The sequence below is a fragment of the Pecten maximus genome, chromosome 10, assembly GCF_902652985.1.
Source record: "Pecten maximus chromosome 10, xPecMax1.1, whole genome shotgun sequence".
NCBI classification, from domain to species: Eukaryota; Metazoa; Mollusca; class Bivalvia; order Pectinida; family Pectinidae; genus Pecten; species Pecten maximus.
The window spans coordinates 7,268,965-7,291,833 of NC_047024.1; positions in this window are offsets into that span (position 1 = coordinate 7,268,965).

A 22,869-nucleotide genomic window follows, 5' to 3' on the forward strand; every position below is an offset into this window, starting at 1 on the left:
TTAGGTACAACTTATTAGGGCCAGTCGTGTGGAAAACCAGAAGGGAAAGCGAGGACATCATAATCTGAACATACTCTAACGGATCCTGTTGAATGTTTCGGGTCGTTTACGAAATAATTTTTTCTCAAAACAACTGATAGCCATGGAGGCCGCCCAACGTGATCATGATTAAGTATTTATGTAATTAAATCATTCTCTTTGTTTTTTGATCAATGAAAGATTACAGAACCGTTCATATCTATAGTAACATCACAAATTCATACCAGACGAAAAATCGGTGATTTACATAATTGTAATATAAAATAACAGTTAACAGTATTCGCTGTTTTAGCAGTCATCTTTAAAATTGACAATTCCCAAATCACTGAGCCAATTTTGGTTACATCTGACAGTAAGTAATGCATATCTGATTTATTTAGCGGGTTATGATGAGTTTTTTTTTCATCATTAATGGCTTCGATATGATCCACCAGCTGTAAGAACAAATATCTTTTTTGTTATTTAAACATCATTACGTGTACTACGAAAAACATAAATATACATACCTGACGGTTGAATTTACTTCTACCGCTGTAACAAAAATCCGCATCTAAACGTGAAGACGTGTGTGGATGACATCTGGGAGGGAACGTCCTACAACTGTCGATAATGAAAACGCTCATCGCCAGGGCTCGACTTGACTGATCTCAGAATGTACCCGAGCGAGTGAAGAAAACAAATCAGTGTTCACGTGTATCAACACGCTATGGTTAGTTATACAATCACATATACGTGGTTACGAATGGAACCAGACACACGTTCCTTACACGAGAGGAAGAATATCGCATTGAATCTTAATTTGAGTTATGTTAAATGTGATGTCTAGGATGATTAGTGTGTGTCAAAGATGATATAGCTCGTGATGGATGCGACACGTACACGTGTTGATTAATTTTATAGAGTTATGATCGCGGTAATTGGCTAGTTTATGGGGTTTATGTTAAATAATTACTAGTACCCCGGGATAATATCTGTTTAGATAAAAAAAACATTAATGCTTACATTGAACTTACAGAAATGATGGACGATATCAAACGTGAAAATAATGAAAATACACAACATCAAGAAGTTAGGAAGGAAATTAAATAAGGACCATGTAATGTAGGAAAATGGGGGAAATAGTAAACATAGCAAACTTAATACTCTCAAAACTACACAACAAATCATAAAAAAAAATCTTGAAGGTTACAAATCAAGCAACTGTGAAAGTAAGAAATCAAAGAACAGCAATAACCGTGAAAATACCCAATCAAACAACAAGAACAACTGTAAAAGTAACAAAATCAAACAACAGGAACAACGTGAAAGTAACAAGTCAAACAACAAGAGCAACTCTAAAAGTAACAAATCAATTAACAACAGGAACATCCAGCAATCATGAATGTACCAATTCAAACAACAGGAACAACAAACGTCATGTACAGACGTCATGATAACAACAAACGTCATGTACAGACGTCATGGTAACAACAAACGACACGTACATACGCCATGGTAACAACAAACGTCATGTACAGGTGTCAAGGTAACAACAAACGACATGTACAGACGTCATGGTAACAACAAACGACATGTACAGACGTCATGGTAACAACAAACGTCATGTACAGACGCCATGGTAACAACAAACGACATGTACAGACGTCAGGGTAACAACAAACGACATGTACAGACGTCAAGGTAACAACAAACGACATGTACAGGCGTCAAGGTAACAACAAACGACATGTACAGGCGTCATGGTAACAACAAACGTCATGTACAGGCGTCATGGTAACAACAAACGTCATGTTCATGCGTCAAGGTAACAACGAACGACATGTACAGACGTCATGGTAACAACAAACGTCATGTACAGGCGTCAACGTAACAACAAACGACATATACAGACGACAAGGTAACAACAAACGTCATGTACAGGCGTCAAGGTAACAACAAACGACATGTACAATTGTCAAGGTAACAACAAACGACATGTTCAATTGTCAAGGAAACAACAAACGACATGTACAGATGTCAAGGAAACAACAAATGACATGTACAATTGTCAAAGAAACAACAAACGACATGTACAGATGTCAAGGAAACAACAAACGATATGCACAGACGTCATGGTAACACAACAGGCAGATTTTTGATATTGACAATCTTATTAGATCATGTTTTTGACATACTAATAACATATTGACCATGTCGACTTGAAACAGGCCACGACATGTTCGTCCTGACCATTATCCCGATCTTTACCTACAATGTAAGGGTATTACAACTAAGCTGAATGATAGGTGGTATCATTTCATTTTTAATTAAGTTTTCAATTTCTAATATTGAAAAACATGTCCTAGTGGGTAGGCATCTGTACTTTTCCAGGAAATGATGAGTTTTTTCACAATTATAATGACGATTCTATGATCTATTACCTAAGTGCATGCTGTTTGAAGTTGAACGTGTTTGGTGTTCGTTTTTATGTCAGGTGATGACAATTTCATTAAGAACGTGATGTTGGATGGATTTGATCTGGATTCATGTCATCTTAATGATATTCATCTTTGATAAAGCAGAAGATGACAACCCTTTTGTCCAGAACTTGTTCTCCTGTAGTTGTGATACGATCTCAACGTAACTGGTCATTATGTGTGTATTTTGCCCTCGTTAAAGCGTTATGTTAGATTGACAATGTTGTATATTTTTTTCATATACATAGTATGGACTCCTATATATAATAAGGATGCAGTCGACGTCATAAATAGGCCGTGGGATATCAACCGACATCATTCATTATATAAACATGCACTATTGATTCGCCCCCAAACCATAATCATGTTATTGGCGCTTCAGATTCCTAGTCAATGAAAAGCTTAACACGGATATGATTATTTCGAAACGTCCTATGATCACGGACCCGTTAATATTAAGTAGTTAATGGACTAGTACGGGGTCGATCAGTCGGAGAGAGATTTCTCTGATACACTCGTATTTTCAGCCAACCGTCATAGCCTACTACTTGTTATCGCAATTTTTTGAAAATGCTAAATGGATATTTCTCAAACTTCAGATATAGCTTTTCCTCGGTCTCTAGTTGTCTCGATTCAGTATTTAGTGTTATTGGTAAAAAAAAAAAAAAAAAAAAAAATGGCCGACAGGCGACCATCTTGGATTTTGACAAATGAAGTACCGAAGGGATATTTCTCTATGGAGGTTTCTCTTGGACCCTAGTTTTGCCCTTTTAATTTTCAGTCTGACTGGGAAACCAAATGACACCCAGGCGGCCATCTTGGATTTTGGCAATTGAAAATTGTTATCGCTATTTCTTGAGAACTACTTCACAAGTAGGTCCCTTGTTGTGCCCATTCAATTTTGAGTTTGATTGGTAGAACAAAATGTTCGACAGGCGACAAACTTTGATTCTGACAGCTGAAGTTTGTTATCGCTATTTCCTGAAAAACACTGGAGGGATATTTCTCAAACTTCACATGTAGGTTTCCCTTTGTCCCTAGTTGTGCCCATTCTATTGGGTCTGATCGGGAAACACAATGGCAGACCATCTTGACTATTGGCAATTAGACATTGTTATTGCGATTTCCTGAACAAAAATCTGGAGAGATATTTCTCTAACCGTACATTGGGCTTTCCCTTTGTCTCTAGTTGCTCCCGCTGAATTTGGTATCTGATCAGAAAAACAAAAAGGCCGACAGGTAACCATCTTGGATTTGAAACCGTTTATGTTTGTTATCTTTCAAAAATTATTCTTGGAACTTTCTTAGATTTCATATGAAGGGTAACGTTGCTATTAGGAATATTGAGGGGAAAGGAGAAAAGTCAGAAAAAGAAGAAAAAAGATCCGTCTTACACAAACCAATACAGATCATTCTATTGTGGACGCAAAGAAAATTGTGGGATTTCTTGTTCGAGGTAAATTCGAGTTTAACTCAATAAATGTTACCCAGCTATTCATTAGAGTATGCGTATAGATTATATAAATTTCACTACATGCACTGACTTTTCGCTGTAGTGCTGGCCTTAATATATAACATACATAGACACAAGGACTGTATAAATGGAGGCAACTCTTTCGTTGAATGATATGGTAGGCTGTGTAACACAAATCATCAGATAAACGTGGCCCACATGTTAGTCTTTTTAACCACAACTTCAACAATTTAAAAATACTAAAGACAAAAGCTCTTTGTGAGATGTTATGGACCTATGATAAGTTCAGTGTGGTGTTATTTCAACCCGGTAAAAAATATCAACACACACCAAAGGCTCTCAACTATATTAGCATATTCCCAATATTTTAATATTGTCGTATGTACACGTTATGTCTAATCTTTATAATAAACAATTTTCCCCTTTCTCAAAGATTATAGAAAAGATTCAAATTGTTTAAGAAATAAAATGTCTTAATAAGAATCGAACAAATTATCCACTTAAGCAATCATTAACTTTGGCATTTTTGGATTGTCAAGATATTTGAAAGGAAAATAGGCAACAGATGATATGATAATCTTTAACTTTTAATTAAAAAACAAACAACAATGATTTTGCTTTGTAAATCAATTCATTTTTCAATCGCTAGTGGTTTTTAGACAAGTAGTTCTGTTCTCCCGCAAGCCGATACACACCTGGCACATCTAGAGACAATGCAACCACAGTTGAACATCTGAAGATACAATGAGAGTGCCCATCCTTAACAGAAAATTCGTGGTTTGTTAATCTTTTCTTAAACCGGACACTGTGAATATTATAGTTTTTCTATTGATATATGGATCATCGACCATGTATCATACCTATATAACATGTTATACTTACTGACCATGTACCACACCTGTACATATATAACATGTTATACTTACTGACCATGTAACACACCTGTACATATATAACATGTTATACTTACCGACCATGTACCACACCTGTACATATATAACATGTTATACTTACCGACCATGTACCACACCTGTACATATATAACATGTTATACTTACTGACCATGTACCACACCTGTACATATATAACATGTTATACTTACCAACCATGTACCACACCTGTACATGTATAACATGTTATACTTACCGACCATGTACCACACCTGTACATATATAACATGTTATACTTACCGACCATGTACCACACCTGTACATATATAACATGTTATACTTACCGACCATGTACCACACCTGTACACATATAACATGTTATACTTACCGACCATGTACCACACCTGTACATATATAACATGTTATACTTACCGACCATGTACCACACCTGTACATATATAACATGTTATACTTACCGACCATGTACCACACCTGTACATATATAACATGTTATACTTACAGACCATGTACCACACCTGTACATATATAACATATTATACTTAACGACCATGTACCACACCTGTACATATATAACATGTTATACTTACCGACCATGTACCACACCTGTACATATATAACATGTTATACTTACCGACCATGTACCACACCTGTACACATATAACATGTTATACTTACTGACCATGTACCACACCTGTACATATATAACATGTTATACTTACCGACCATGTACCACACCTGTACATATATAACATGTTATACTTACCGACCATGTACCACACCTGTACATATATAACATGTTATACTTACAGACCATGTACCACACATGTACATATATAACATGTTATACTTACCGACCATGTACCACACCTGTACATATATAACATGATATACCTACCGACCATGTACCTCACCTGTACATATATAACATGATATACTTACTGACCATGTGCCTCACCTGTACATATATAACATGTTATATCTACCGACCATGTACCTCACCTGTACATATATAACATGTTATATCTACCGACCACGTACCACACATGTACATATATAACATGTTATACTTACCGACCATGTACCACACCTGTACATATATAACATGTTTTACTTACAGACCATGTACCACACCTGTACATATATAACATGTTTTACTTACCGACCATGTACCACACCTGTACATATATAACATGTTATACCTACCGACCATGTACCACACCTGTACATATATAACATGTTTTACTTACAGACCATGTATCACACCTGTACATATATAACATGTTTTACTTACAGACCACGTACCACACCTGTACATATATAACATGTTATACTTACTGACCCTGTACCACACCTGTACATATATAACATGTTATACTTACCGTAACCATGTACCACCACACTGTACAAGTATACCTTGTTTATACATGTTACCGACCATGTACCACACCTGTACATATATAGCATGTTATACTTACCGACCATGTACCACACCTGTACATATATAACATGTTATACTTACCGACCATGTACCACACCTGTACATATATAACATGTTATACTTACCGACCATGTACCACACCTGTACATATATAACATGTTATACTTACAGACCATGTACCACACCTGTACATATATAACATGTTACCGACCATGTACCACACCTGTACATATATAACATGTTACCGACCATGTACCACACCTGTACATATATAACATGTTATACTTACCGACCATGTACCACACCTGTACGTATATAACATATTATACTTACCGACCATGTACCACAACCTGTACATATCCATTTGTTACACGCATTGTACTCACCTGTACTCGGGGTATGAAGGGCGTCACACAGTTTATACATGGTCTGCTGACTTAGTGTATATTTAGTCTTCCACATGAAATATTCGTTATACAATTCCGTGTTGGAATTCAACAGATGCAAGTAATCTGCTAATTGTTTAGCACCATCAAAATCGTGGATATTAATGTAAGATTTTGATGGAACCTCAATTATTTGGTCATTTTTCCAATTCACAATTGGTATACTCTCCTGAGTAAGGCTTTTCCAAAATTTCTCCGTCACATAATCTTGACAATTAGCATTTTCAAATGCAATTCGGAATTTATATTTTGTGGAATCACATTTATGTACATCATCCCTTGCACAAGATAAGTTTCCCACACTTTCCATAATAATCTATGTGAACGTACTTAGCTAGCTCGTCCACATATAGATACCTATGAGCTTCGTCAGGGCAGTCACTTATCACCGCCACCATCATCTTCGTCTTGTTTACCAGAAAGTCCTTATTACGATATCTGACTGATGCCATTTTCTTTTGAGTATTATTCAAGGGAACAAATTCCCCATACGGTAGATGAACCGTAGAGTCAGATCGATACCCCAGTGTCCAGTTAAATGTGTTTAACCAGGAGATGCCCGTGTAATGTTGGTGTGGTGGAGCCTCCATGTTGTAAACTATCCAAACCTGATCCGGCCTTCTATATCCGGGTACTTTCTTCCAGGCCCAAAGGTCAAGGTAATGGAACATCACGGCATCCACAGATTGAATTTCGTCTTTGTTTGTAGTCACAGAACAATTGTATTTACTTTGTGTGAAGGGCCCAATGCTTTTCCAATCAGTAAAGAAATATGTCGTCCATAATAAGATTTTTTTCGTATTCTTATTTACAAAATTAGTTAGGTTAAATTTTATAATATTATCTCCACAATTATGCGTCTGACAGAAGTTTAGATGTGTTGGTTCTGTCAGAATAGTAAATATTCCGCAATAGAGGACAAACATCATGATGACCGCGAAGACCAAGTACTTCCTGGGAATCCGGGTCACTGCGACGTTTTTTCCCATGGTTCGTAGTTACCTGAAAGACAAAATATAAAAACATTGATAAACACTGCTGTTCAAAGGCTGCACGCGTATTTGTTCATTTCAATACCCTGATAACCGAAACATGGAGCCATTTCTAAATCAAATTATTATAATCCTTGGTTAATATATAAATCGATATCCCACCTATAGGCATATATAACAATGCACATCCCACTTTTAAAAATTACACCTTCATGCTGTACATACAGGTAACTCCGAATTCTATACAACAGGTTACTCCCCATTCTATACATACAGGTTACTCCGAATTCTATACATACAGGTAACTCCGAATTCTATACATACATGTTACTCCGCATCCTATACATACAGGTTACTCCCCATTCTATACATACAGGTTACTACCCATCCCATACATACAGATAATTTCCCATTCTATATAGAATTCTCCACTCATACAGGTTACTTCGTGATTCTCCAAAGTCTTCATATCATTCTCGTACTTTCTGAAGCCAACTGTATTTGTCTTGCAAAGGAGTAGAAACGTCGGCGATATCCATCCTCAGGTCGTCTATTGGAGGTATTGCCGGAAATGTGTGTATAAGAACAGTAGGCAAAAAGGTTGGATAGGACTGAGGAAGACTGGATGTGATGCGAACAGATGTCTGGCCTCAGATGTGTGCTCGAAAAGTGATATCCCTGTTCCATGAAAAGAATCCTCAGCTGTTGCTGCACTCGGGGTATGTTTTATGTTATCAACCGCGGCTGTGACCAAGTCATCCTCCTGATACTTTGGCATAGATAATTTGTTATCTTTGTTGACATAGATAGTACTCTGTCGTATCAAATCCAAGATAAAACAATCTGTCAATAAGTGTACGACTTCGAGTTTGGTAATACATAAGAATACCATACATATACAGGTAGTGTTGTTTCACGTAACACCGCATGCCAAAGACCTTAGTTATCACCAGCTTTGAAGGTGTTGTATTGACAAGGTAATCTGTGAAGGACTTTCTTCCTCCATACTTGGACCATGCAGAAGCGCGTTTACAATTATTAGTAAGGACCTGAGAACAGACTCCTCTTGACATTTTGGCTAGAAATCAACAAATGGTGACGACGCTTTTAAAATGTCTTTTCGTAACAGATTTTCTGCAGCAAATATGGTCATACAATTGCCACCATAAGCCTTGTTGCAAACCGTGTGCGACGCACTGCTGGTATCATCTTTAAAGACAAGAAAATTACCACGACCTTCCTTGTGAGACTCGATAACTGGACAAAATATTTTGATCATGATTGGTACTTAGCTTCTTGGGCCACAAGATAACCAGAACCTGATTTTGCCAAAAGGGTCGTATCGTGAAGTTTCGTGGCGCATTATCGAATTCTATTATCTGTACTGAACGTCGCTATTTCATGCAAGGATTCTGAAGCTGAGACAAGGTCACAGAAAAAAACAGATAGCCTGCATCGAGGATCTGCAGGATATGGATTGGCTGATTTCGACATCCTCCGAGAGATTCGTCTTCGTTGTCAGCTTGATGATGGCGCTTCTCAGCTCTGTCTACTTCTTTTTTGTTATATTGTAAACTACAATGCTGTACCAATTCGCTTGCTTTGTATGTAGTTAGTTTGCAAGTCCAATTTCATCATCCAAAGCGCTGATTTCAACGTCAATTTTCAGGTTACCAAGCTCCTTTATTTACATGAACATTGTCCGCTTCAGTTTCTTGCTGACAGAGAATGCATCTCTTCAGATCCAATTCTTTTGGTACTTTTGGTGGTGGCGGTGTCTTTAAGCAACAAACTTGAATATTTTGCAGGACATATTCACGAATTGCCTTAAATATTTTCAGGTCACCGTGCTTCAAAATTAATGTTCTCAATTTCAGGAATTTTGTTGAATGTGATTGGTACCTTTATAATGTATAGAAGTGTTCCGTACCTTCAAAATATATTATGTCTATCAAAAGAAGATGTTAACAAGCTTGAAATGTTTTCGAACAAAATTCTAGAAAAAATGTTATAATGTTACATATGTAGGTGTTTCTTCTGCAGGTATGGAAGAGTTGTACTTGCTGCCCAAATTACATAATAGTAAAAGGCAACTGAATGGGAGATCCTATCTTTCCCTTCTTCCAAATGTCTCCCTTGAGACCGCCTCATTTTTGGCTTTTGAGTTGAGCGTTCGCCCCTGGAAAGGTTCGCTATTTTGTTGTGATTGGCGTCCGCCATTTCGGATTATAAGTAGTATCTAGGACATGCTCTAATCAAATGGAAAATGCCGCTTACATATTTAACATTAAAATATTACAGCAATAAACATTTGAATCTATATGCTAGAAACTAATTTATTGTTGTAATCTTAAGGGTTTTAGGCATATTTGTCCGCAATTTGGGAGTTTTACCGGAAGTAGGATATTTCATATCCGAGGCAAAGTTTCTTGCTTTTACTATAAAAAGCAGTATTCTTCAGAAAATCGCCAGTTACCTACTGTACTATATAAACTCAGACACCATTTACAATATTTTGTGGTATTTCCCGTACATTTATGCACTGAGTTAAGAACCTTTTACTATATTTTGTGGTATTTCCTGTACATTTATGCACTGAGTTAAGAACCATTTACTATATATTGTGGTATTTCCTGTACATTTATGCACTGAGTTAAGAACCATTTACAATATTTTGTGGTATTTCCTGTACATTTATGCACTGAGTTAAGAACCATTTACTATATTTTGTGGTATTTCCTGTACACCTATGCACTGAGTTATGAACCATCTACTATATTTTGTGGTATTTCCTGTACATTTATGCACTGAGTTAAGAACCATTTACAATATTTTGTGGTATTTCCTGTACATTTATGCACTGAGTTAAGAACCATTTACAATATTTTGTGGTATTTCCTGTACATTTATGCACTGAGTTAAGAACCATTTACTATATTTTGTGGTATTTCCTGTACACTTATGCACTGCGTTAAGAACCATTTACAATATTTTGTGGTATTTCCTGTACATTTATGCACTGAGTTATGAACCATTTACTATATTTTGTGGTATTTCCTGTTCATTTATGCACTGAGTTAAGAACCATTTACAATATTTTGTGGTATTTCCTGTTCATTTATGCACTGAGTTAAGAACCATTTACAATATTTTGTGGTATTTCCTGTACATTTATGCACTGAGTTAAGAACCATTTACTATATTTTGTGGTATTTCCTGTATATCTATGCACTGAGTTAAGAACCATTTACTATATATTGTGGTATTTCTATCAATGAAGAGTGTAGACTGTTAAATTGTTGTTTGTTTCATACAGATGATATATATGTATACAAGAATCGCCTTAATAGATCTGTCTTACTGATGGCATAGACCCTCTAATAAACAATTAATGTAATCCATGGTCAATATCATTCGAATATAATTATCAAGAGGAGGCAATTATGATATTATGATAACCAAATAACTTGGTAACATAAAAGAACTGCCTTAGTACGGTCGTTTTGGCTTGGGGCCTTTTCACAGAGGGACCATTTTACTAGGGTCGATTTTATAGTCCGGCCATTTTAGCCGGTGTCTTCCCACTCAGCCAACGTATCCTATTTTATCATTGGGGGTAGGAACAATAGAGAACAATAGGCACTAATTACATGTAAGTTATAGCCTGTTTTGGAGAAGTAATTGATTCTCAGGTTACCTGTGTTACCTGTGTTACCTGTATTACCTTGGCTATATGCTGTTAACAGTTTGTAGATAATGTATACCAAATATATATATATATATATACATTGTATATATCACAAATACTTTTATATAATTAAAAAATATTAAAATAGAATAACTCAATTTTTCATAAATTAGTGAAAATAATTCATTTTTCTATATCTTTCATTGTTATAAATTTCACACTTTATAATAATTATTATGTTTTATAAATAAAACAGAAAATACATTTGTTCAATTTTAACCGGGCACATTATCAATACGTTTAAGTCAACGTTACCTGTTTCATTGTGATATATAACAGGTATATATAATGTACTTAAGAGAAAACGATTTAAAACAAAACACTTTGAATGGCATTTTAATAGTTCAAGTAAAACAATTTAAATAATGTATCATCATGAAACTGATTGAATAATAAAGCACAACTCAGTATAATCCTAGAAATCACGGATAAAGTTCACAATATCACCATAGTCACTGTTTAATCATATCGGCGGTTCTCATATATGCAGTCTTCACATGCGAAATTATTCACGTAATAAATAGTTCAATCTTATTATTACAAAGAAACACTAGTCTATATAACTGTCACTTACTTTAACACGAGTATATGGTAATCATAACCCTTGCAAGTTCAAGTTACTTCATGAAATTGAATGTTAAATTACACTTGTACATGTATATAATGTTTAGAATACACAAGTTCCATTTCTCAAAGTATATCATAATTACTTAGGTCCCTTTATGAAATTGAATGTTAATGTTCAGGAAACACAAGTATATGATACTTGGTATACAATTGTCATTATCCTGGATTTAATACTCCGAGTGGATAAGATGTGAAGCTGCATCAGCATATGCAGTCACATCCATCGTGTTGTTTCGTAGTCTCATCTTGATAGTCTGGAGTCTAGATTCCAGTTGGCGATTTTTCCTCTTCTTTGCGCATGGTTTACCTCCAGCTTGATACTCTATCATTCTCCAAGAAATCAACCCTAATCTGGGCATTTGTCATTGCAATCTATAATCTAAATGTTTTGACAACATATCATTGAAGTTTGTGCCATTAACTTTTATGTGATTATAACAAAATGCACCTTTATTTTTTTTGAAACAATAACTCAATTAGTAAGAATTAGTTGCTTTAATATTATAACATAGTAGTTAATATCTAATCGAAAGGGAAAAAAACAAGAAAAAAAAAAATGATTGAAATTACACTGTATATCATTGTCACCTGTATATGGTGCATTTCTAATTATGAAATATTTTTCCATAATTTCATTTTTAAAGTGTTGTGTAATATCATTATTAATATATGTAATAAATTATCACTATATGTATTCTGTTATTAATACGTACATATGAATGTATATTTTTAAAGGTATTCTTAAACATTTTCTTCACTTTTATTGTTAGTCACATTTGAGTCCCCTGTATACGTATACTGAAACAGACTATACCTACATTTTCCACAGGTAAACTCAGGTAATGTTTATTTAGCAAAAACAACATGTTGGCTGAGTGGGAATGAACATTTTAGCCTGCATGTAAATTGTAGTGAATGGCACGGATACCAGTCGGGTATACGGCAGGTAAAATCGACCTCCTGATGCGTGACGTACTGAACATTCACCCTGTCAGTTTGATTAAATTCCTTTTTATACGATTGAAATGAAATGGTTTGTTTGTAGGATTTATTCAGGCGGGGTTTCCTTGTAGTAGATGATGAAGTACCATATCGCATGAAGCCAAGAAGAAATATCACAGTTCCCTACCATATCATTACAGCTTTAAACTAAACTTGTTATCGCCTAATCACTGCGGCTGTTCAATTCAATTCAAGTTTATTCCTTAGGCCTTTCAGCCCATAAGAGAAAATTACAACATGTGTATTGATATAAATGCATACAAGTACGTACAATTAGATGAATATATGACAGACGGAGAGTGATAATAATAATAATGGTATTTTCAGGACAATTCAGACATATTGTATATGGAAAATAAGTTAGAAACTTTAATAATATACAATCAACCTTTTAGTTTTTCTGCCCTTTTCCTGAAAGCTAACTGAATAAATTTTCCAATTTTATTCAGTTCTTTTACATTATTAACGCTTAACAATTTAATCAATTTAAAAACACTTGGTTTTGTATAATAATACTTCTTAATATATTTTGCACGAATTTCTGCATAAAATGGACACTGTAGTAAAAAATGAAATTCGTCTTCAATATCTTCTAAATGGCAGCAAGTACATAATCTATTTAACCTTGGTATATTTCGTTTTCTGCCATATTCTATATTTAAATTATGTGTAGAAAGTCTTATTCTTGAAATACCTTTTTTATACAAAGAATCGATAGGCTTAGTAAGATATATAAACCAATTTCTAGAGGATATGAACGGTTGTTTGGAGTTCAAAAGTTTGTACTTACCGTGTCTGTCAATTCAAATCCACAACACAATCAAAACTGCAAAATCTGACATAACACAGTCAAAAACACATGACATCAGTTTACCGCCTCTCGGATTACTCCGATCTGACTGATCACGTTTTCATATACTGCTTGGGTACGTTTAAATACCCGTCGAATGTACTAGAGTGAGCTATGGATATCACAATAGCTGTTTTTAAATTCGTAGAATTGGTTTGTATATACATCAATACCATCATTTTACAGCTATAGTTGTACAAACGTAACGTTGTATGGTGACGGGTGGGGAGGGGTGGTTTGGAGGTTGGAGGGTGGGGTAGTAGAGCCCACACGCGCGATCTCTGGCTGTAAACACTTTGTATAGGTCAACGCCAATGTGTAGGACAACGCTTATGTGTCAGAACTATAGTAACGCGCTCGAGAGCACCGAAGTGACCTCAGTGATCACGTACCGTTGACAAACATAATTAATAAACTAAACAACGAGGTTGGGAACCTGCAAAACGGAAACAAGCTTCGGACTTATCGACTTTTCAAGCAGCGTCCATATACAGAGACGTATGTCGGTCTCAACCTGTCCAGATCTCATAAACGTGTATTATCATCATTTCATAGTGGTTCATTACCACTGGCGTTCGAGGCAGTACTCGGTACTCCAGACCACCTGTGTCTGTAACATGAACAAAGTGGAAGATAAACAGAATTGTTAATGGTCTGTTCATTGTATGATGATGTCAGATGAGGACTTTTTTTATAATATTGATAACTTTACTTATATGTCAGAGGAAACTAGGTTTACTCACATAATGCATTGTGAATTATTACAAAAGGACACAGTTTGTTCCTATGGACAAATCAATAATCTGCTGGAAGAGCTGGTCACCAAACTCAACAAAGATGTTGTCGGTCAGAAATAATAATTCTCACAATTCTATCTCCGGTGTACTTTTCATATACCTTAGTCTTATGATTTGGAAATATGCTTCAGTATACTTTACAGCTATATACTTTCGTCTTCCCTGGAAAAGCTTTCATTACAAGAAAACGAAGGCTTTCCTTGAGCGAAGAAACGTTTCGAGATTAATTAAAGGATATTTGGAGTTTTTTTTGAGAATCCACATTCCAGTAATACCCTGCTGTCTTTTGAGAAGAGTCGTTTAAAGGAAAAGTTTAACTGCAGACTGACGGGCCTAAAATGCTTCGATTGTGTTACACACAAAAATGTAACGCGGTACAGAAATGAAGGAAAAACGCTCCGAATATGACAAGCCGCCATTGTATGAAATACAATATCTATAGAATACCTACATAATAACGAAACCATAATTCTAAATCAAAATCGATTAGACGAGGACAAACTCCCGTTAGTTATGTTCTAGGTTGAAGAGATTCTAGTGTCTTTGATTTCAAGTCTCGCGTGATATATCTGATCGACATGGTTAATAAAGGTTTTGTTATATTCAGATAACACATCGTCAATATACTGTAAACGATGAAATTTATGCGAGGGGGAAATTTTCGCTAATTACGGGGACTCCTTTTGTTCGCGAAATTTCCCCCACGCGTATTATTTTGATATCAATTTCAATAATCTTCAACTACAAGCGAAAGTGGACCGATCGCAAATATTACCCCCACGCGTATAGTTTACGTATTGAAATCGCGAAATCGCCCCCTCCCCCCCTACCCGCGAAAAATCACGTTTACAGTACCTACAGGTGAAATTAAAGGATTTTACAACGTCTGTGTTACATGTCCTGAAAAACTCTTCCGTATAATAGTGTTCGTATAAAAACGAAAACAAGTCAGCTAACAGAGGGACACAGTTTGTTCCTATTGACAAATCAATAATCTGTTGGAAGATCTGGTCACCAAACTCAACAAACATGTTGTCGGTCAGAAATATAATAATTCTCACAATTCTATCTCCGCTGTACTTTCATGAACCATAGTCTTATGTTTTTAAAGAAATATGCTCCAGTTGATTTTATTTTTGTTGACGGAAAAAAACATTCTTTAGGAGCGGATGATCGAGATTAATTAAAGGATCTTTGGTGTATTTGTATCATCCACATGCCAATGATTCCCTACTGGAGTTAACAGTATCCCTACAGGAGTGTAGTCGCGGATTAATTGTACTAAGAAAGGTTGTAAGTGGTTAAGGTAAAAGACTATTCAATTACATGAATAATTACTCGAGCCATCATATAAAGCCTACGTGGGGTTAAAAAAGCAACAAAACAAAGACAGACACTTGTATTACTCTGCGTACAATATTGGGTATTAACGAATAATAAAAGGGAGGTAGAGGGTGGGTATTGACCAATAATGAAAGAGAGGTAGAGGGTGGGTATTGACCAATAATGAAAGAGAGGTAGATGGTGGGTATTGACCAATACTTAAAGGGAGGTAGATGGTGGGTATTGACGAATAATAAAAGGGAGGTAGATGGTGTGTATTGACCAATACTTAAAGAGAGGTAGAGGGTGGGTATTGACCAATACTTAAAGGGAGGTAGATGGTGGGTATTGACCAATAATAAAAGGGAGGTAGATGGTGGGTATTGACCAATACTTAAAGGGAGGTAGAGGGTGGGTATTGACCAATAATAAAAGGGAGGTAGATGGTGGGTATTGACCAATACTTAAAGGGAGGTAGATGGTGGGTATTGACGAATAATAAAAGGGAGGTAGATGGTGTGTATTGACCAATACTTAAAGAGAGGTAGAGGTTGGGTATTGACCAATAATGAAAGGGAGGTAGAGGATGGGTATTGACCAATAATGAAAGGGAGGTAGAGGGTGGGTATTGACCAATAATGAAAGGGAGGTAGAGGGTGGGTATTGACCGATAAGGAAAGGGAGGTAGAGGGTGGGTATTGACCAATAATGAAAGGGAGGTAGATGGTGGGTATTGACCAATAAGGAAAGGGAGGTAGAGGGTGGTTATTGACCAATAATGAAAGGGAGGTAGATGGTGGGTATTGACCAATAATGAAAGGGAGGTAGATGGTGGGTATTGACCAATAATGAAAGGGAGGTAGATGGTGTGTATTGACCGATAAGGAAAGGGAGGTAGAGGGTGGGTATTGACCAATAAGGAAAGGGAGGTAGAGGGTGGGTATTGACCAATAATGAAAGGGAGGTAGAGGGTGGGTATTGACCAATAATGAAAGGGAGGTAGAGGGTGGGTATTGACCGATAATGGAAGAGAGGTAGAGGGTGGGTATTAACGAATAATAAAAGGGAGGTAGATGATGGGTATTGACCAATAATGAAAGGGAGGGAGAGGGTGGGTATTGACCAATAATGAAAGGGAGGTAGAGGATGGGTATTGACCGATAATGGAAGAGAGGTAGAGGGTGGGTATTGACCAATAATGAAAGGGAGGTAGAGGGTGGTTATTGACCGATAATGGAAGAGAGGAAGATGGTGGGTATTGACCAATAATGAAAGGGAGGTAGAGGGTGGTTATTGACCGATAATGAAAGGGAGGTAGAGGGTTGGTATTGACCAATAATGGAAGAGAGGTAGAGGGTGGGTATTGACCAATAAGGAAAGAGAGGTAGAGGGTGGGTATTGACCGATAATGGAAGAGAGGTAGAGGGTGGGTATTGACCAATAAGGAAAGAGAGGTAGAGGGTGGGTATTGACCAATAAGGAAAGAGAGGTAGAGGGTGGGTATTGACCAATAAGGAAAGAGAGGTAGAGGGTGGGTATTGACCAATATTTAAAGAGAGGTAGAGGGTGGGTATTGACCAATAAGGAAAGAGAGGTAGAGGATGGGTATTGACCAATAAGGAAAGAGAGGTAGAGGGTGGGTATTGACCGATAATGAAAGAGAGGTAGATGGTGGGTATTGACCAATAATGAAAGAGAGGTAGAGGGTGGATATTGACCAAATTAGGAAAGGGAGGTAGATGGTAGGTATTGACCAATAATGAAAGGGAGGTAGATGGTGGGTATTGACCAATAATTAAAGAGAGGTAGAGGGTGGTTATTGACGAATAATGAACGGAAGGTAGAGGGTGGTGTAGCACAGTCACAGTTACAAGCTTCTTTTTAATTAAATAGTTCAACCACAGGTTCCTCCGATGAATCCTTCTCATCCACTTGGACAAATTAGAAACAAATTAAGTCTTTATGTCCATTGTCATATACACATTACATTCATCTTTAAACCAAGTTCAAATTTAAACACAGATCTCTTCACTACTATAATACATGTAGCCAAGTTCATGTTTCGAATTAAAAACTATAGTTCCACATCGGCAAACACCGCACTTCTGTACAACCGAGTTTGCCAACAAAGTTTGATTACACTTAACAGTCCTCCACAATCTACTTCCGGTATTCTCTAGTTCTCCTGACCCCTGAACTTTAACACAAGTTCCGCGAGATGCATTTCCGGTCAGTCCAATAATTATCCACAGCTTGATGATGGCGCTTCTCAGTTCTGTCTACTTCTTTTTTGTTATATTGTAAACTACAATACAGTGCCAATTCGCTTACTTTGTATGTAGTTAGTTTGCAAATCCAATTTCATCATCCAAAGCGCTGATTTCAATGTCAATTTTCAGGTTACCAAGCTCCTTTATTTACATGAACATTGCCCGCTTCAGTTTCTTAATGACAGAGAATGCATCTCTTCAGATCCAATTCTTTTGATACTTTTGGTGGTGGCGGTGTCTTTAAGCAACAAACTTGAATATTTTGCAGGACATATTCACGAATTGCCTTAAATATTTTCAGGTCATCGTGCTTCAAAATTAATGTTCTCAATTTCAGGAATTTTGTTGAATGTGATTGTACCTTTAGAATGTATAGAAGTGTTCCGTACCTTCAAAATATATTGATGTTAACAAGCTTATAATGTTTTCGAACAAAATTCTAGAAAAAATGTTATAACGTTACATAGTTTACATTTAGGTGTTTCTTCTGCAGGTATGGAAGAGTTGTACCTGCTGCCCCAATTACATAATAGTAAAAGGCAACTGAATAGGAGATCCTATATTTCCCTTCTTCCAAATGTCTCCCTTGATCGCTATTTTGTTGTGATAGGCGTCCGCCATTTCGGATTTTTTAGTAGTATTTACAACATGCTCTAATCAAATGGAAAATGCTGCTTACATATTTAACATAAAAAATATTACAGCAATTAACATTTGAATCTATATGCTCGAAACAAATAATTCATTGCTTTAATTTTAAGGGTTTTAGGCATATGTGTCCGCATTTTTGGATTTTTACCTGAAGTAGAGTATTTCATATCTGAGGCAAAGTTTCTTGCTTTTACCATAAAAAGCTGTATTCTTCAGAAACCCGCTAGTAAGCTACTGTACTATATAAACTCAAATACCATTCACTGTATTTTGTGATAATTCCTGTACAGCTATGCGCTAAGTTTAGACACCATTTACTATATTTTGTGGTATTTCTATCAATGAAGAGTGTAGACTGTTAAATTGTTGTTTGTTTCATACAAATGATATACATGTATACAAGAATCGCCTTAATAGATCTGTCTTACTGATGGCATAGACCCTCTAATAAACAATTAATGTAATCCATGGTCAATATCATTCGAATATAATTATCAAGAGGAGGCAATTATGATATGATGATAACCAAATAACTTGGTAACATAAAAGAATGGCCTTAGTACGGTCGTTTTGGCTAGGGGCCTTTTCACAGTCGGACCATTAATATATATCGCATGTGGGTTAATGTTGCATTTATAATTAAAAAGAACAAAAAACGTCATGTTTTAATATAAATTCAATATTTAATGATTTCCCGGTTAGTTCTGTTTGTTTGTTTTGATCGGATTTTAATGTTAGGTGTCCAACGTCTTTATCGGGATGTTTTCGTCGTTCCTCGTGTTCTCGCGTGGTCACGTGACCGGCACGAAGGACTACATTAACACTTGGTCGGTAAATATGGCCAGAGCACCCGACCAACGTATTTTGTCGTACAAACAAATATGATACACTTATTCATCGTGCTAAGAAACCGAGAAAAAGTGCTGTACATTCTTCTATTTATTCAAGTATGGTTACATAACGGCGTTATAAACTGGTGTTAATTGGAGAAGTGCCGATTAATTGACTACTTTTTAAGTAATTTTGACGATGTTTGTCATTTTCGTAAGAATGTATAGCACTTTTCGTTGTTCTCATACAATTACCTTCACGCTCTTACCTGTTTCATAAGTATTGATTTAGGGTAGTCGGGTGCTCTAGGACGATTCATAGAGCAAGTGTTAATGTTCATTCTCCAATATTGGAACTCTTCAGTGTTTTAAGTATCGAAATCGGCGTATAGAAACGAACAAACGTTAATAAACGAATGCAATGGATCGTAATAAATTCAATTAATTAACTACAGATGATTTCCAAAGACATAAGGTATAGTTAGAAGTTTTCGGCTGTACACGTGCAAGTTTGTAAATTCGTCACTGTGATGAAACCACCGTCCTCGTCGTTGCCATGACAGCCGATCGAAGCTGCGATCACGAATGCACTGACAAAGTGAAAGTTGAAGTATTTTTCGCAACATGCGGTTTAAACTTAAAATTACATTCACACCTCATATTGATTGGGGTTGTTTAATCCTACCTGATCAATTGAATTATCAGAAAACTAACAAAAACACTAAAAAACACAGAATGAAGCCTTCGTGTCAGGCAGTGCAGACACAACGCGGGATCTGTAAACAATGTGACGTCATTGGAATGTACAAGTTGCAACAATGTACAACAATGTATATTTTACATGAATACACTAATGAGCAACAAAACGGGACGCAACATTAACCCACATGCCTTTTAACTAAGGTCGATTTTATAGTCCGGCCATTTTAGCCTGCATGTAGATTGCAGTGAATAACACGGATACCAGTCGGGTATACGGCAGGTACAATCGACCTCCTGATGCGTGACGTACTGAACATTCACCCTGTCAGTTTGATTAAATTCCTTTTTATACGATTGAAATGAAATGGTTTGTTTGTAGGATTTATTCAGGCGGGGTTTCCTTGTAGTAGATGATGCAGTACCATATCGCATGAAGCGAAGAAGAAATATCACAGTTCCCTACCATATCATTACAGCTTTAAACTGAACTTGTCATCGCCTAATCACTGCGGCTGTTACTGTTGAACAACATAAACACCTCTACAAGTCTCAGGTGATGGATCCCGTACGTTGCTTATAAAAACAACTCACAAACCTAATTACATATAAAAACCAATTTCTAGAGGATAGGAACGGTTGTTTGGAGTTCAAAAGTTTGTACTTACGGTGTCTGTCAATTCAAATCCACAACGCAATTAAAACTGCAAAATCTTACATAACACATTACTCCGACCTGCCTGGTCACGTTTTCATATACTGCTTGGGTACGTTTAAATACCCGTCGAAAGTACTAGAGTAAGTTATGGATATCGCAATAGCTGTTTATACATCAATATCATCATTTTACAGCTATAGTTGTATAAACGTAACGTTGTATGGTGACGGGTGGGGAGGGGTGGTTTGGAGGTTGGAGGGTGGGGAGGGGTGGTTTGGAGGTTAGAGGGTGGGGAGGGGTGGTTTGGAGGTTAGAGGGTGGGGAGGGGTGGTTTGGAGGTTGGAGGGTCGGGTAGTAGAGCCCACACGCGCGCTCTCTGGCTGTAAACACTTTGTATAGGTCAACGCCAATGTGTAGGACAACGCTTTTGTGTCAGACTCTACGCCTAACTATAGTAACGCGCTCGAGAGCACCGAAGTGACCTCAGTGAGCACGTACCGTTGACAAACATAATTAATAAACTAAACAACGAGGTTGGGAACCTGCAAAACGGAAACAAGCTTCGGACTTATCGACTTTTCAAGCAGCGTCCATATACAGAGACGTATGTCGGTCTCAACCTGTCCAGATCTCATAAACGTGTATTATCATCATTTCATAGTGGTTCATTACCACTGGCGTTCGAGGCAGGTCGGTACTCCAGACCACCTGTGTCTGTAACATGAACAAAGTGAAAGATAAACAGAATTGTTAATGATCTGTCCATTGTATGATGATGTCAGATGAGGACTTTTTATATAATATTGATAACTTTACTTATATGTCAGAGGAAACTAGGTTTACTCACATAATGAATTGTGAATTATTACAAAAGGACACAGTTTGGCTACATACATTATTCGTAATCACACGTGATGTCACTTGTCCTGTTCGGTGTTAATGATGGGTGTTAATGATGGAATGTAGCCCTAGACCTCGCTGTGGTAGGTTTCTAAAGTTAGATTGAAAGTGATATTAAATAGAAAAGCTTACCTCTATACTGTATGATAAATTGTAAATATGAATTTGATACTGGATGTATGAAGATCAATGATGCTAGGAGTGTGGAAATAAAGAAGAAAAGACAGCGGCATTTAATTATCCTGACTGATGTTATGATATAGATTCAGATTCAGATTCAGATATGTTTATTAAAGTGTCACGTATTGATACATAAAATATACATAAAATACAAGCATCATTTCATTAAAAACGTTAAAATGCATCAAAACCCAGCCATATTTGGCTTGTGAGACACTACTACAGTAAAATCTTGAGAGTCAACTGATATTAAGACTTATTGATAAAAAGTTTTGTCTTCTTTGGTACATATCAAACAATAACCTGGCGACGTCTTTTTGCAAATTATCTTCTTTCATAAGAAATATTAATTTATCTTTGCTGTTTAAAGCATTAAAATTCTGTAAATTAGCTTTTGCTTTATTAATAAAATCAATAAAAAAGTGAGTTTCATCCTCAACATGATTTGATGTAGAATATATACATTTCCTTTCTTGTAAAGGAATTATTGGCCTGGCGTATCTACCCGTTTCTAAAGCTAATGGCAGAGCACCACTTCTAAAATTAGATAAAATTCTTCTTCTTTTGTGTGATCTATT